We start from the raw sequence: 13,597 nt of genomic DNA on the forward strand, positions 1-13,597 counted from the left end.
AGCCCAATGGCAACAAAAAGAAAACGCACTGGTATGAAAGTGTAGCTTAGGGGGTGTTGTGGGATGCAGCTAAAACAAATGCTTAAAGGGAATTTTATAATTTTTAATGTTAAATTTAAAAAAATAAGATTACCACAATCACCTAAGGTTCTTTTTAAGTTATCAATGGACCTTATTTATATGTGGTACTAAGAATCAAACACAGTGCCTCACACATGCCAGGCAAGTGCTCTGCCACTGAGCAACAACTCCAGCCCCTCCCCTAAGGTTCTTAAGAAACAAGAAACAAAGCATTCAAAAAATTAAAAAATAAAGAAGTCATTGAAATAGCTAATAAACTGACAAGAGAAAAAAATTAACAAAGCCAAAGTCTGGGTCTTTAAAATAACCAGAAACACTGATAAGCTTCTGGTAAGACCATTCAAGAAAAAAAGAAAGAAAATATCAATCGTTATTATTAGAAATGAAAAATAAATAGATAAAACAAAAATCCTCTAGAGATCCCACAGATATTTAAGAAGAAAAAATAACTTTATGCCAACAAATTCAACTTTTATGAAATGTACAAATTTCTTGAAAAATACAACTTATCAAAATTGACACAAGAAGAGAGATAATCTAAGTAGCCGTATATCTTTTAAAGAAATTGAATCTGTTATCAAACGTATTCCAAAAATGAAAGCTCCAAGTCCAGATGGTTTCACTGGTAATTTTTTTTTGATTATTGGTAAATTCTATCAAGATTCATAAAAGAAATACACCAACATTATACAAACTTTTTCAGGAAATAGAAGGATCACTGCCCAAACCATTTTATAAGGTTAACATAATGCCTATAACAAAACTTGATAGAGAGTACAAAAAGTGAAAATTATAGCCCTTATTCCTCACAAATATAAAAACAAAAACTTAACAAAATTTTAGCAAATTAAATACATGATGTAAAAATATACATCATGAGTAACTAAAGTTTACCCAATGCAAGATTGGTTCAATACTTGAAAATCAACCTAGGTAATACACCACAATAACAAAGAGGAAAACCCTCAGAATCAGTTCAATAGATATAGAAAAGGTATTTGACAAAATACAACAACTATTCATAATAATTTTTTTAAAAAAAATACCCCACAAATCAGGAAGAATAAAGAACTTCCTGAAACTGATGAACAAGATGGGGCGGGGACTAAAGCTAACAAAATACTTAAAGGTAAAGAAGAGAATTATTTGCTCCTGAGGTGAAACATAAGGCAAAAATTCTGACTTTATACTCTCTAGTGATTGCAGTAAGGCAAGAAAAATAAATACAAGGTACAAGGATCAGGAAGAAAGAAGAGTATAGATGATATAGTCATTTACATAAAGAACTTTAAAAAAATCTACAAACAATTACTAGAGCTAATAAATAAATTTAGCAAGAATGCAGGACACAAAATTCAGGTAAAAAAAAATCACGTATGTTCTTACATACTAGTAATTAGAAAATAAATTTCTGTTTTAAATCCCGCTCATGGGAAAATGAGGATATATACACACAGGTGTATATATTTATATAATACATATACTAATTCTAATACATACACTAGTATACTAATTTATATAAGAAGTATATACACATATATTTAGAGAGAACATTTATTCCAGAAAGGGAGAAGTCCAAGGCCTTCTCCAAGATGGTGGCTGTCTCACAATGGCAGCTCTGTGGAAGCCAGAAAGCAAGCAGTCTAGACACAGCTGGATCCGAATCCTGGCAGAGACAGCACCAAAAGAAAACCAGAGCTGAAGAATATTTTACCATTTGAGATTTAGAATTCTATCAGAAAACTCAAGAGAAAAATGAGTGCTTGATAAGTAGAAAGCTAAGCACTTAAGGACAAAGTACCCACTATCTCTGAGGAGAAAAGTTAGAGTAAGAGAAAATGATCACTGAATCCTCTGTGACCACTGTTATCAGTGTTCAAATGATAATTCTGTAGATAAAGAATGCTGACTTAACCAAAATTAGATGAAATTATCAATGGGAGGATACAGAATGGTAAGTGGAGGGGGCCTACATCCTCATCACCTGTGAAAAGAAATCAAAAGATAATATTTACAGTTGAAAACATAGGTATATTAGCATACACAAGGTCCCGGGTTCAATCTCCAGCACTGCAAAAAGAAAGAAAGAAAAGGCAAGCTATAGAAGTTATATTATTTAGTTAGATGGTAGTAAATGCCAGAAGAAACAGGTTTAAAAAAAAAAAAAAAAAAACACAAGAAGGCGGCTTAAACATAGTTGCCCCTGGAGAGACGTAGGAAAGGCAGAGCATGGGGTTCTTTTTGTCTCAAGCCTTGTGTTTCAATTTCACTTACTATTTAAACCTGATATCTGATTATTTTGCTAAAACAAAAAACAAATATTTCAAATAAAAATCTATAATGATCACTGTCAAGAAAATATTTTTAATTGCATTTGGTTTCTCTGAAATTTACCATCAAAATCAGTTTGAATAAAACATATGAGAAATGTATTCAATTATAAATATACATTGAAAAGTCAGTCCTTTAACAAATGCATTTAATAAAAGTTAAGATTATAGAAACAGTCCTATATCAAACACATACAATTTTCTTCTAAGTACTGCAAACAGCAAGTAAGCAAGAAAAAAATTTTTTCAAATAGACTCATTTTCAAAAAAATACAGAGTATCCCCCACAGGCCCTTCTTCCTACTAGCACAGGCATTCTATTTCAGCTCTTCAGCTATCCAGAGTAGCATTAAGTGTTTTAAATACTATTCAGGAGCTCCAAAGACCTGTTTCTTACATACACCTAGGAGTTGGCCTTGACTGGGCACATTACTAGTAATTTCAAGTAGAATGACTCTCCACTCCACACAGTCCCTACAGAGTGAATTACTTCAGGGGTATTACTTCAGCAAAACAGCCTTCAAGTGACAAAAATACCAGGAAGGGATGGAGGAAGGAGAGAGGGAGAAGAAAATACAGTAAAAATGTGCCCATTCCTAATATACACTGGTCTAAGAAAACCCTCAAGGGAACTCTACAGTTGTTTTTAAAAGTAGATTCCAGGGTATGAGGCAATTTCTCCTTGAAGATGCATGTGGCCCATGTACTCACTCCTGTGTTTGTGAAGCACAGTCTGTGATTATGCAATTGAACATACAGTCACCTCAGGCCATCCTGTGTTTAAGAAGAAGTGTTTATGTCCACATCTTGCCAAACAACCATAATACCACTTAACCTCAGTTCAACCACAACTTGAATGAACTTGTTATGGTTGCACTAAAACACAGATACAAAACAAATAGTAGGCTAAGGAATGTGATGTCCACACAAGGATGGAGGAAAAAACTCCTTGCCCAATGCTTCTCAGTCACCGCCACAGAATATACGTGAGTATTCAAATTCCATACACTGAAATTTTTCATGTAGGACATCAACAAAAATATCAGATTGTAAAGTCTGGAAACGCAAGTGAATTCTTCTAAAAGGTAGAGAGTGTTATCTTAAAAAGTAGCCTCACTTAAGCGACAAAGTACAATGCTGTTTCTGGATCTATTCAAGTAACTTATGAATATAAAAATAAGAGAAAAAGATAAAACAGTATTTTTTAAAAATGTATTCCTTAGAGAAGGCTGCCCTAGGTTTGATTTGAATCTACACATACCAGCAGTGACTTAAAGTCACAAACACCCAGTGCTTCCTGGGACCCATCCTGTGTGGTGCCAGACTAACAAGCCCACACAGGAAGGGGAGCCAGCACACTTGTGCTCTCCTGTCAATCACCAAACCTGTATCAGCCAAAAGTATTTCTTAACCTCTTAACAAAATAAGGAGTTCAGCAAGTAAGTCTGAGACTCTACCAATAGATTTGTTTCAGCCATTCACCCACCATATTTCAAGTATAAGACACAATAAAGAAATCAATAAGGGTCAGGAAGATGACACCACTTAAAACTATTTTATCATTCAAGTGAAATGTGACATAAGCACACACAGAGAATATATGTGAAAGTTCTCTTTGCTGAATTCCAATGACAGTGATCATTTTTGAGAAATAATCACCCATAGCTCCTGAAAACACTCAATGATGTCTATAATAAAATATGAACAGACATTTCAATGAACCTAGAAAACTCTATGAGATGCCTTGGTGTCACTTTCATCTTGAACCATTTTCACCTTTCATTTGTCATCAATAACCCCTTTCAGAAATGTTTTCCTTATTACTCACAGTACAGGAAAATAGTTCTAGAATTCCACTTGGCAACTCATCTGGATTACCATTGTCAAATGTAATTTCTTCTTCATTATGTTACTAGAGATGACAACTGGTTAAGCCAACTATTTAATCTATACTACTTAACCAGTGAGGAAACAGCACCATTTATCAAGCTTAGTTAATACACAGAACTCAACATCAATTCCCCACTTTTCACTCTCAACCTCCATTCTTATCATTAAGTTCAGCAAGTAGTGTTTGCTTTTGTCATCTTATAGTAGTATATTGCTTTTATTATAAATACTTTATACAAAATGAATACTACAGAGAATGGATTCTTCCTATATCTGTTCAATTATTACTAGTTTTACTTGTTAGTAAAACATATAAATATAAGTAATTTAAAAAGAAACGTGATGTAGGTGCTGGAATTGTGGCTCATTGGTAGTGTGCTCGTCTGGCATGTGTGAGGCACTGGGTTTGATCCTCAGCACCACATAAAAATAAATAAAATAAAGGTATTTTGTTCACCTACAACTAAAAAAAAATTTTTTTAAAGAAACTGTGATACAAAAGATATGAGATACCATCTTTGATTCAGTATAACCTTGGAGATAGTTTAGCATCCCAATTAGAAGCAAGATTTTTGGATCCTATATCCATATCTAAACTTGGGCAAGAGATTTGACCTAAATCTCCATTTCTAAGTGCTTAATTTGGATAATAACATCAATTTCACTGGGTTATTGGAAAGAAGTAAGATCATAGATACTAACCTGTTGGCACAGTGTCTACCATAAGTGGACACTACTATGGTTTGCTGTGGTTATTAAAAGGCAACCATGTAGTAATCACACTTAAAGAGATACACTTTTTTTTTAATATTTTTTAGTTGTCAATGGATCTTTTTATTTTATTTACTTATATGTGGTTACTGAGGATCAAACCTAGGGCCTCATACATGCCAGCAAGCGCTCTACCACTGAGCCACAACTCCAGCCCAAGAGGTACACTTTTTAAATTTCTTTTTTAGTTGTAAAAAGACAGAATAACTTTATTATATTTATTTATTTTTATGTGATGCTGAAGATCAAACCCAGTGCCACACTGGGTGAGCACTCTATCACTGAGCCACAACCATAGCCCTAAAGAGGTACACTTAAGCAATACACACAGTCTGTAAAAGTGTATCCAAACAGTAAAATAAGAGTACCATACAAATAAAACATTCAAAAACTTTATGAAAAAGTTCTCTCAGAAAAAGTCTAGTATGTTTTATAACAATTAAAAAGTCTAAGTTCTCTTCTGCAGATAAAAGGGTTAAGATTTCAGATAGAAGACATTTACTACTTCACTCCCCAATATCTTAGAAACAGAACTGATCTTTTTTTTATTTTTTGGTATACTTTGTGGACAGGTGATTATATACACACACACACACACACACACACACACACACACACACATATACACACACATATGACAGCAGAATGCATTAAAATCTTTTGGTAAGAATTAATCAATGTTTTAATAAGAAAGAGCTAAGAAAGTTCATTAGTATTTTTATAAATAAAAAATAGAGGTGGCTGGGGTGTGGCTCAGTGGTAAAGCACTTGCCTCTCATGTGTGAGGCACTGGGTTCGATCCTCAGCACCACATAAAAGTAAACAAAAAAAATAAAGATACTGCATCCATGTACAACTAAAATATATTTGAAAAAAAATAGAAACAAGCTAACTGTCCATCAATATGAGAATATATGAAAAAAAAATGCCACTACTAAAAGAACTAGAGTGATTTACAATATTCTAATATGGGATTTGTAAGATCTGCTGTTACTTAAGAAAAAAAGAAGGAACAAAAGTACAAAATCAGATTCTATAAGACAGCACAAAAGAATTCTTTATATGCACACATATTTATTCACTTAAATGCACAAAGGATAGAAAGTATACAACTAACAGTGACCTCTAGGTTTTAACTTCAAATAATTGTGTTCTTTGACTATTGCTGAAAGGCTGTATTTACATTTTAATTGTGTAATTTATGAACCTCAAGCAAAGTTAGTCAAAAAATATATGGAAAAGTAGGCTGAAAACAAGTAAGTTTTATAGTTTACAAACTCCTTTAACACATTATCTAATTTTATCCCCACAAAAGGCTTCTAAAATTTAAGGAAGTATCTTTACTTTAAAAGTGAAACAGATTCAAGTATTTATTAACCCATAGTTAATGAATGCAAAGCCAAACCAGAAATGGGTCTTCTAATTCTAAAATCAGTGTTCAGGTCTGAATGCTATGGTGCCTCCATAGAAGCCTGACATGTAAACCAAGGCTCTCTAAATCTGTGTACTGCTTCTGGGCTATGAAAGTTCACAGTGTAGAGGGAAAGGCCCTAATAAAGCAGCACTCAAAAGACCTGGGTTCCAGTCTTGAGTACTCCATCAAGACTTGAAGGTATAACCTGCAATAATGATTCTATGATTTAACGATGCTGCTTTTACAAATATAAATCCCCAGACATGACCTCCAGAAATTAGGATTTAATTGTTCTGAGCATCAGGACATTGATTAATATGCAACTTGGTTAAGGACCACAGCTTTAGGACTTGTATTTGGTAAAAATAAAAGCTGCTCAACATCCCTTGTGCTACTCACTTCACAGAACTGAAATGAAGGGTAAATGTAACCATATATGGAAAAGCCCATTAAAAACAATCAAATGTCTGGTGAAATAACCTAAAAGAATTGTGCTTGAATGAGTAAACAATATTCTAAATCTTCTGTGTGCCAGGTAGGTCCTCAGTCAGGACTGAGAGAAAACATTATCCTCAAGAAGATGGGAAACCACCAAGTCCTCGAACTACTGCAGAGCACTGGGAAGAGGCACAGCAATGGCACAAGGATGGCCATGATGATAAAGAGCCTCAGGAATTAATAGTGTAGGCATAATAGAGGGAAGAAAGTTTAGAAAGGCATGCGCAGAAGACCCTTGAGCTAGACAGGGCACATCACACTCAGGCTAGAAGACAACACGGAAATGATATGCTATAGGCCAGAGGTTCTCAGAGAAGTCTCAGGACCCCAGGGGATTCTTGAGACCCTTTGAAGGGTCTGCAAGGTCAAAACTATTTTAATAATAATACTAAACACATAACCACCCCAAACTAGAAACAACCCAAATGTCCTTCAGATGGTAACTGCAGTATGATGGAACAGGTCCCGGCAATAACAAAAGAACAAATTATTGGTATAACAACACAATTAAATCTCAATTGCATTATGTGAATGAAAGAAGCCAGATTCAAAATACTACCTCTAGTATAACTCCATCTATATGATATTCAGAACAGGGAAAACTATGGGGACAAGAAATAAGTTAGAGGGGACTGGCTCTGTGGTAGGGGAACATTCTGGGGAGATGGAAATGTTCTATATTTTCATTGTGGTCATACAACTATGTGCATTTACTGAAATCCACACAGAACTATACACTAAAAAAGGTGGATCTTGCTGTATATAAGACCTTGATAAATCTTACATTCAAAAATAATGTTACTTGCTATTTCACTCTCATTCTCTCATGAGTGTACAATGTTTTCCAGAAGCCCTAAGATTATGCCAGTGTCATCACCCTGCAGCAAACACATATGTGCTTATATATTCTGATATTTTTCTCCATTTTAATTTCTAATACAAGTAAATTGTGATGGACATATACAAAAGGTCTCTTAAGTCCTCAATCACTTAACAATATAAAGAGTTTCTAAGACCAAAAAGTTTGAGAACTACTGCTATGGTGACAGGGAGGCCCTGGAGTGTGAGGAAGCAAGAAGAAGAATGTAAGAAGTTACTATAGGATCTGAGTAAGGGCAATCTTGGGATGGATCGAAAAGAAATTAGATCCACATGTCACCTGGATCTTGCTATAAATTCCAAACCAGTTTCTCTCTACTGGGCTCTCTCCTTGTTGGTATATTATAGTTATGCAAACTAATTTCTGTTCACTGGTGTATAATTAGGAAGTGTCTATAAGAGTCAGTGTCTACAAGAGTCATCCTACAATGCATTATTGAAAAGTAACTTTTAGACTACTTCATTCAGTTGCCACTGTCCTTCAAATGATCCCAACAATTTTAAACTTTACATACTCTAAAATTGAAAAGTAGCTCTCCTATAGAAGTACAAACACTGGTGAGTGAATCAATATCTCATGATCACTTAGATAAATTCAGCAATTATTTAAAAAGTCAATTTGATATGACTGAAATGTGTTTTCACTTGTATCCAGGAACATGATAACAATCCCAACTCAGCACAATTTTTTCTATAAAATGTAGTTTTCTGGACTAATGGGGAGGGAGATGTTTGATTGTTTCTGGTACAATTACCTTTCTATGTGGGGAAAATTCATTTCTAAATATTAGTCTTATTAATTCCAAAATATTTGAGCATAGATCTTTCTCTGTAATCCCCTTGTGTCCAGAACTGTTTACAGTACTTTGGTATGCCAAACAGGTAGAGAAATTATTTTTAAACCATCCATTTGTTAAGCTTTAAATAAATAGGAGATAGATAGATGAAGGGATGAATGGATGATAGATTGGTCAATCAATCAGGTGACAATAGATGACAGGTATTAGAACACAGGATGATTCTCACACTAAAAAAAATTTAAAAACAGTTTTAAAGCAATTTTAAATGAGTATGAATATATGTGTTTGTGTTTGTTTTTGTACCAGGGATTGAACTCAGGGGCACGCAACCACTGAGCCACACACCTAGCCCTATTTTGTATTTTATTTAGAGGCAGGGTTTCACTGAGTTGCTTAGTGCCTCTCCATTACTAAGGCTGCTTTTGAACTTGCACTCCTCCTACCTCAGCCTCCTGAGCCGCTGGAATTATAGGCATATGCCACCACACCAGGCCTGTGTGTGTTTTTTAATTGCCATTGTATACTGTTTCTCTAATTGTTTTAAGTAGTCAGTCACATTGATACCTCTTAGCTAATATCAAACAGATGAGAATCTGTCTGGAGAATTCAAGTTACTACCATTTTTAAAAATTCACCTATACTTCTATTCCAGAAATCTGAGAACTTAAGAGTTCTGCCAAAGTGGCTATGTATTATCAAGATAAAGTAAAATCAGATCCTTACCTGAAAGTATAGTCCTTTTGAGTCTACCTTTATAAAAAATCTTGGAAATTAGGTTATGGTCAGTACTGTAGGAAAGCCAAATATGAAATTTCACCTATGGATTAAAAGGGAGAAAATAATTAATTTAAAACACATGCACAAGATAAAATATCATTTAATCAAAGACAAAATTTCCAGACACTTTTTAATGCCAAATGGTTTCTACAAGAAACCTGTTTTCTGTGATTCAAATCCAAAATGGAAAACGTGGGTGGTTCTTCCTGGCTTACCATTCAGAGTCAGCCAACTGGCTGGCAAAGTTTCCACACAGCTTTAGCTCAAACTCTAGCCCGACTTCTGCCCTCATATTGCCACACCTTAAAAGAAATGAAAGAGGAATATGGGCTCTCTTCAGCCTCAAAGTCAGTCTTTACCAGGAAAACTTTCAATCATTTGAATAAACTACATCAAGTTTTTCAAAACTTCAAATCCAGAAGATATAGAAAATAATGAGAGCTAAACTCTCAGAATAATTCAAGGACTTTAAAGCTGTCTCTAATTCTGGAGCTATGGTTCCTGGTGGTGGTTGGTGGTGGTGCTGTACAATGCTGGAGAACAAACCCAGGGCCTTGGGCACGACAGACAAGCACAGAGCTGTGATTTCTAAACAATGACAAACAGCTTTCTTGGATACTAAGCTACAATAACAACTTAAATGAGGAGCAGGGGCTTCCAGACAAGTTACCTTAACACAACTGCAGCTCTTCCCACCTCCTGGGCACTCACCATTTGACAAGACACACCTGCCAACAGATAGTATATCTGAACTTCTAAACACATGGCTCTACCAGGATAGGATGTAACTCCAATCTGTAGGATATTTCCACAAATGCACGTAAAGTTGGTAAGCTAGCTAGTGTGTGACACAGACTTTATCTGAAAACAACACACCACAGCATGCCTGCAGTGAGAAAAAGGTCACAAGTACATGACACCAGGACAGTAAAGCAATAGTACCCAGACTACTGCCCGCTAAAACTGAAATCCTTACATCAGTGGAAAAGCTGAAAACACAAGACAATAAAAATTCTGACAAGGACTTTTAACATTAATATAAGGATTCCAAGTAACCAACTGCTCAAGGGTAGCTACTCTCTGTTCCCAAAGATTCCAGACCCAATCTGAAAACTGCTCATGTCTCAGCAGGCTTTTTCTCAAAATTCTAAGAGGCTTCATACCATTCACCTTCTTAGCAGAAAAAGGACCTCCATGGGCCCCTGGTAATGGCTTTGCATGATGATTCTTCTGCTAGTCACACAGGGAAACCCACTGCCTAGGCCACAGTGATGGCCACCCACTTCCAAGAGATCATTTCAAGGGAACTTTCATATAGAGATACTAAAATATGAACAATGCACACCATTTGTACATTTGAATTTTATTAAATATCTATATGGTGCAACTAAGTCTATCATAAGCAAATTCAGATCAAAAGATAGTCCCACTGCACTCCTCCTCCAGCTGGGGACATCTGAAAAGTTTTCACTTCTTAATCTTTTCTATAAATTGTTTCTTTTGCAATATATTGTTAAATGAGATGCTTGTCATGCACCTGAGATGTACCTCTATTTTAATATGCTGAGAAATACAACTTTTGCAATAGCAGATCTAACAGTAGGTGCTCGAGGTTGGCAGTCAGGAGGTTTTGTTTAATTTTATCTGTAAAGCTGAGGGTATTGCAGTGGTAATGGGATGTTGCAATCACTCTTCCAGTTCTAAAAGCACATGATCTATATTTGCTCATTCTATGCCTAGTTGTGTATTTACCATAATGCCCTAAAACTCAGCTTAACTAAATGAAAATTTTCAGATAAAACACAGATCTCCAAACAAACTCATAATCGTTCCCTAGGTCATCTCCTGGCTTATATGCTCCTTTCCTATTAAGAATCCCTTAGTGAAAATATGTGATAGAATTAGTACCAATTCTGCCATTAACTGGCTGCATGAAAAAAGGCAAGTCATTTAGGCTTTGAACTTAAGTTCATATAAAAAATGTATTTGATTTTCAAGTTTCTTCCCCTCCCTTTGGTACTGGGGACTCAATGCAGGGGCACTGAGCCATATCCCCAGGCCTATTTTGTATTTTATTTAGAGATAGGGTCTCACTGAGTTGTTTAGCACCTCACTTTTGCTAAGGCTGGCTTTGAACTCATGATCCTCCTGCCTCCTGCCTCCTGCCTCTGCCTCCCGAGCCACTGGAATTACAGGCATGCGCCACTGTACCAGTAATTTCCAGGTTTCTTAACATCGTTCTAAGATATCATTTACCACCTTTATCCCCCTTGAATACTAAGTGTCAAATATATCTTTAAATAATAAAAATGAGCATTTGTAAACTATCTTAATGCCTCAGAACTGAATTGAGCTAAATGAAAATTTTGAAACATTATAGACTTAATCTTCATTTAAGTGTTTTCATGTTTTAGCTCATCTGTAAAGGGTTAAATTAACAAAAAGAAGTGTACTGGCACATTGGGATAACTCTGCTGAATTATCTTCCAACTTCACCAAGAGATTCCTCCTGCTTCCCTCTCTCTTCCTTCCTCATCCCTCCTCCCTCCTCCATCACCCCATACTCTGAAATTCAACTTTTGTGGCCACAATATTAACAGTGAAAGTCTTTTACACCAATTATATTTAAAGGCAGCTAAGTGTTCAAATCTATATCTGAGAATCTTTGTGTTTTTATCACTTAGTACTCCACATGTTAATGAGTTTTACATCTGAGTTCTTTATTTATTGCCAAATACAGTGATCCCAGAAAACTAGACATCACAAGTCACACACAATTTATATGCTGTTCACACCAACTGATGAGTTTGCCATTCATAATAAATTAATCACTGGAAATGAGAATCTGTCAATTTACTATAGAAATCCTAAAAAAGAGCTGCTTTTATCAAGTCATTTATTTAACACATATTTATTCTCTACTATTTAGTCCTGAGGCTGGGAATGCACAAACTGACCAGTCTCTGCCTTCAAAAAGCTCCTATTTTAATGGAGGAGACACACAGTAAGCAGTAAAGTTAATAGACAAATTATTTGGGGAATATATGCACAATATTTATAAGAGACACTGCTATTGGAAAGAAAAAGTGCAGGACAGCAGTGCATGAGGAGCAAGGGGGCTGCAACATTAAGCAGGGTAGGGCTAGAGTAAGACTCACTGCAAAGGCAGCATCGAGCAAAGATGTGAAGCACATGCCAAGTTAGCTGGGCTGAAGTTCCCCAGTAATTCTTAACTACTATTGACTATGCATGTAATGGCAAAAGCCTCAGCAAAAGAGTTGTGTCTGAACAAATTCATGAATCACCCAGAAGAGTAAACAGAAAAGTACTACGCAGCTCATTTTACCAAGGAAAACTTACATCTTCAATTAGGCATGTGCAGTGTGCTTCCCCCAAGTGTTGTTTTGAACAGTTCTTACTTCTGCAATTCATTTTTCTCAAAACTCAAGAACAAATGTCTAAGTGTTCATCTGTTACATAAAAGACCACCAATGTTATCCAACCAACATCTCCACTAAGATATCCTGACTATTACATCCAGACTCAATTCTCAGTGTGGGGCTCCAGCAGGCACTGAGGCTTCCTCCCAGTGTGGAGAAGTTCTACTCCCCTGGGGGCAGGGAGAACAGTCTATGCAACCAGGAAACCAGGAGGCCTTACCACCTACCAACAACAGTCTTGAGCAAATCACTACACCTCCTGGGCTTTGGCTTCCTGAACTATAAAATCAGGGTACTAACCACATGATTTCTAAGGCCCCTGTAGAGCTAAGTTTATATTAAATAAATAAAACCTATAGGGGCTGATGATGTGGCTCAGAGGTAAAGTGCTAGCATGCACAAAGTTCTGAGTTCCATCTCCAGCACCACAAAAAAAAAAAAAAAAAAAAAAAAGGTCTTTTTAATTATTTAATTTTTTTTTACTCTAGAAAAACAACCATATATTCCCAGGCACAGTAGCACATACCTGTAATCCCAGCAACTTGGGAGGAGGATCATGAGTTCAAAGCCAGGCAATTCAGTGATACCATGTCTCAAAATAACAAAAATAAAAAGGGTTGGGGATGTGATTCAGAGGTTTAATTTCCAGTACAGAAAGAAAGAAAGCCAGCTAGCCAATCAGCCACATATTAAGTTTGCTTTGTAACTCTGCTATCT

General features: G+C 35.7%; 1 protein-coding gene across 8 annotated transcripts in view; it reads right to left on the reverse strand.

Annotated features, from left to right (window-relative positions):
• Nucleotides 1–13,597, reverse strand: part of Sipa1l1 (signal induced proliferation associated 1 like 1) — a 364,872-nt gene that overhangs the window by 305,853 nt on the left and 45,422 nt on the right. For all 8 annotated transcript variants that reach the window (XM_071607707.1, XM_071607706.1, XM_071607705.1 and 5 more), the window contains one exon: nucleotides 9,387–9,480. The gene's annotated coding sequence lies outside the window, so the exon portion shown is untranslated. The remainder of the gene's footprint in view (nucleotides 1–9,386; nucleotides 9,481–13,597) is intronic.

This window comes from Marmota flaviventris, chromosome 2 (genome assembly GCF_047511675.1).
Source record: "Marmota flaviventris isolate mMarFla1 chromosome 2, mMarFla1.hap1, whole genome shotgun sequence".
NCBI classification, from domain to species: domain Eukaryota; kingdom Metazoa; phylum Chordata; class Mammalia; order Rodentia; family Sciuridae; genus Marmota; species Marmota flaviventris.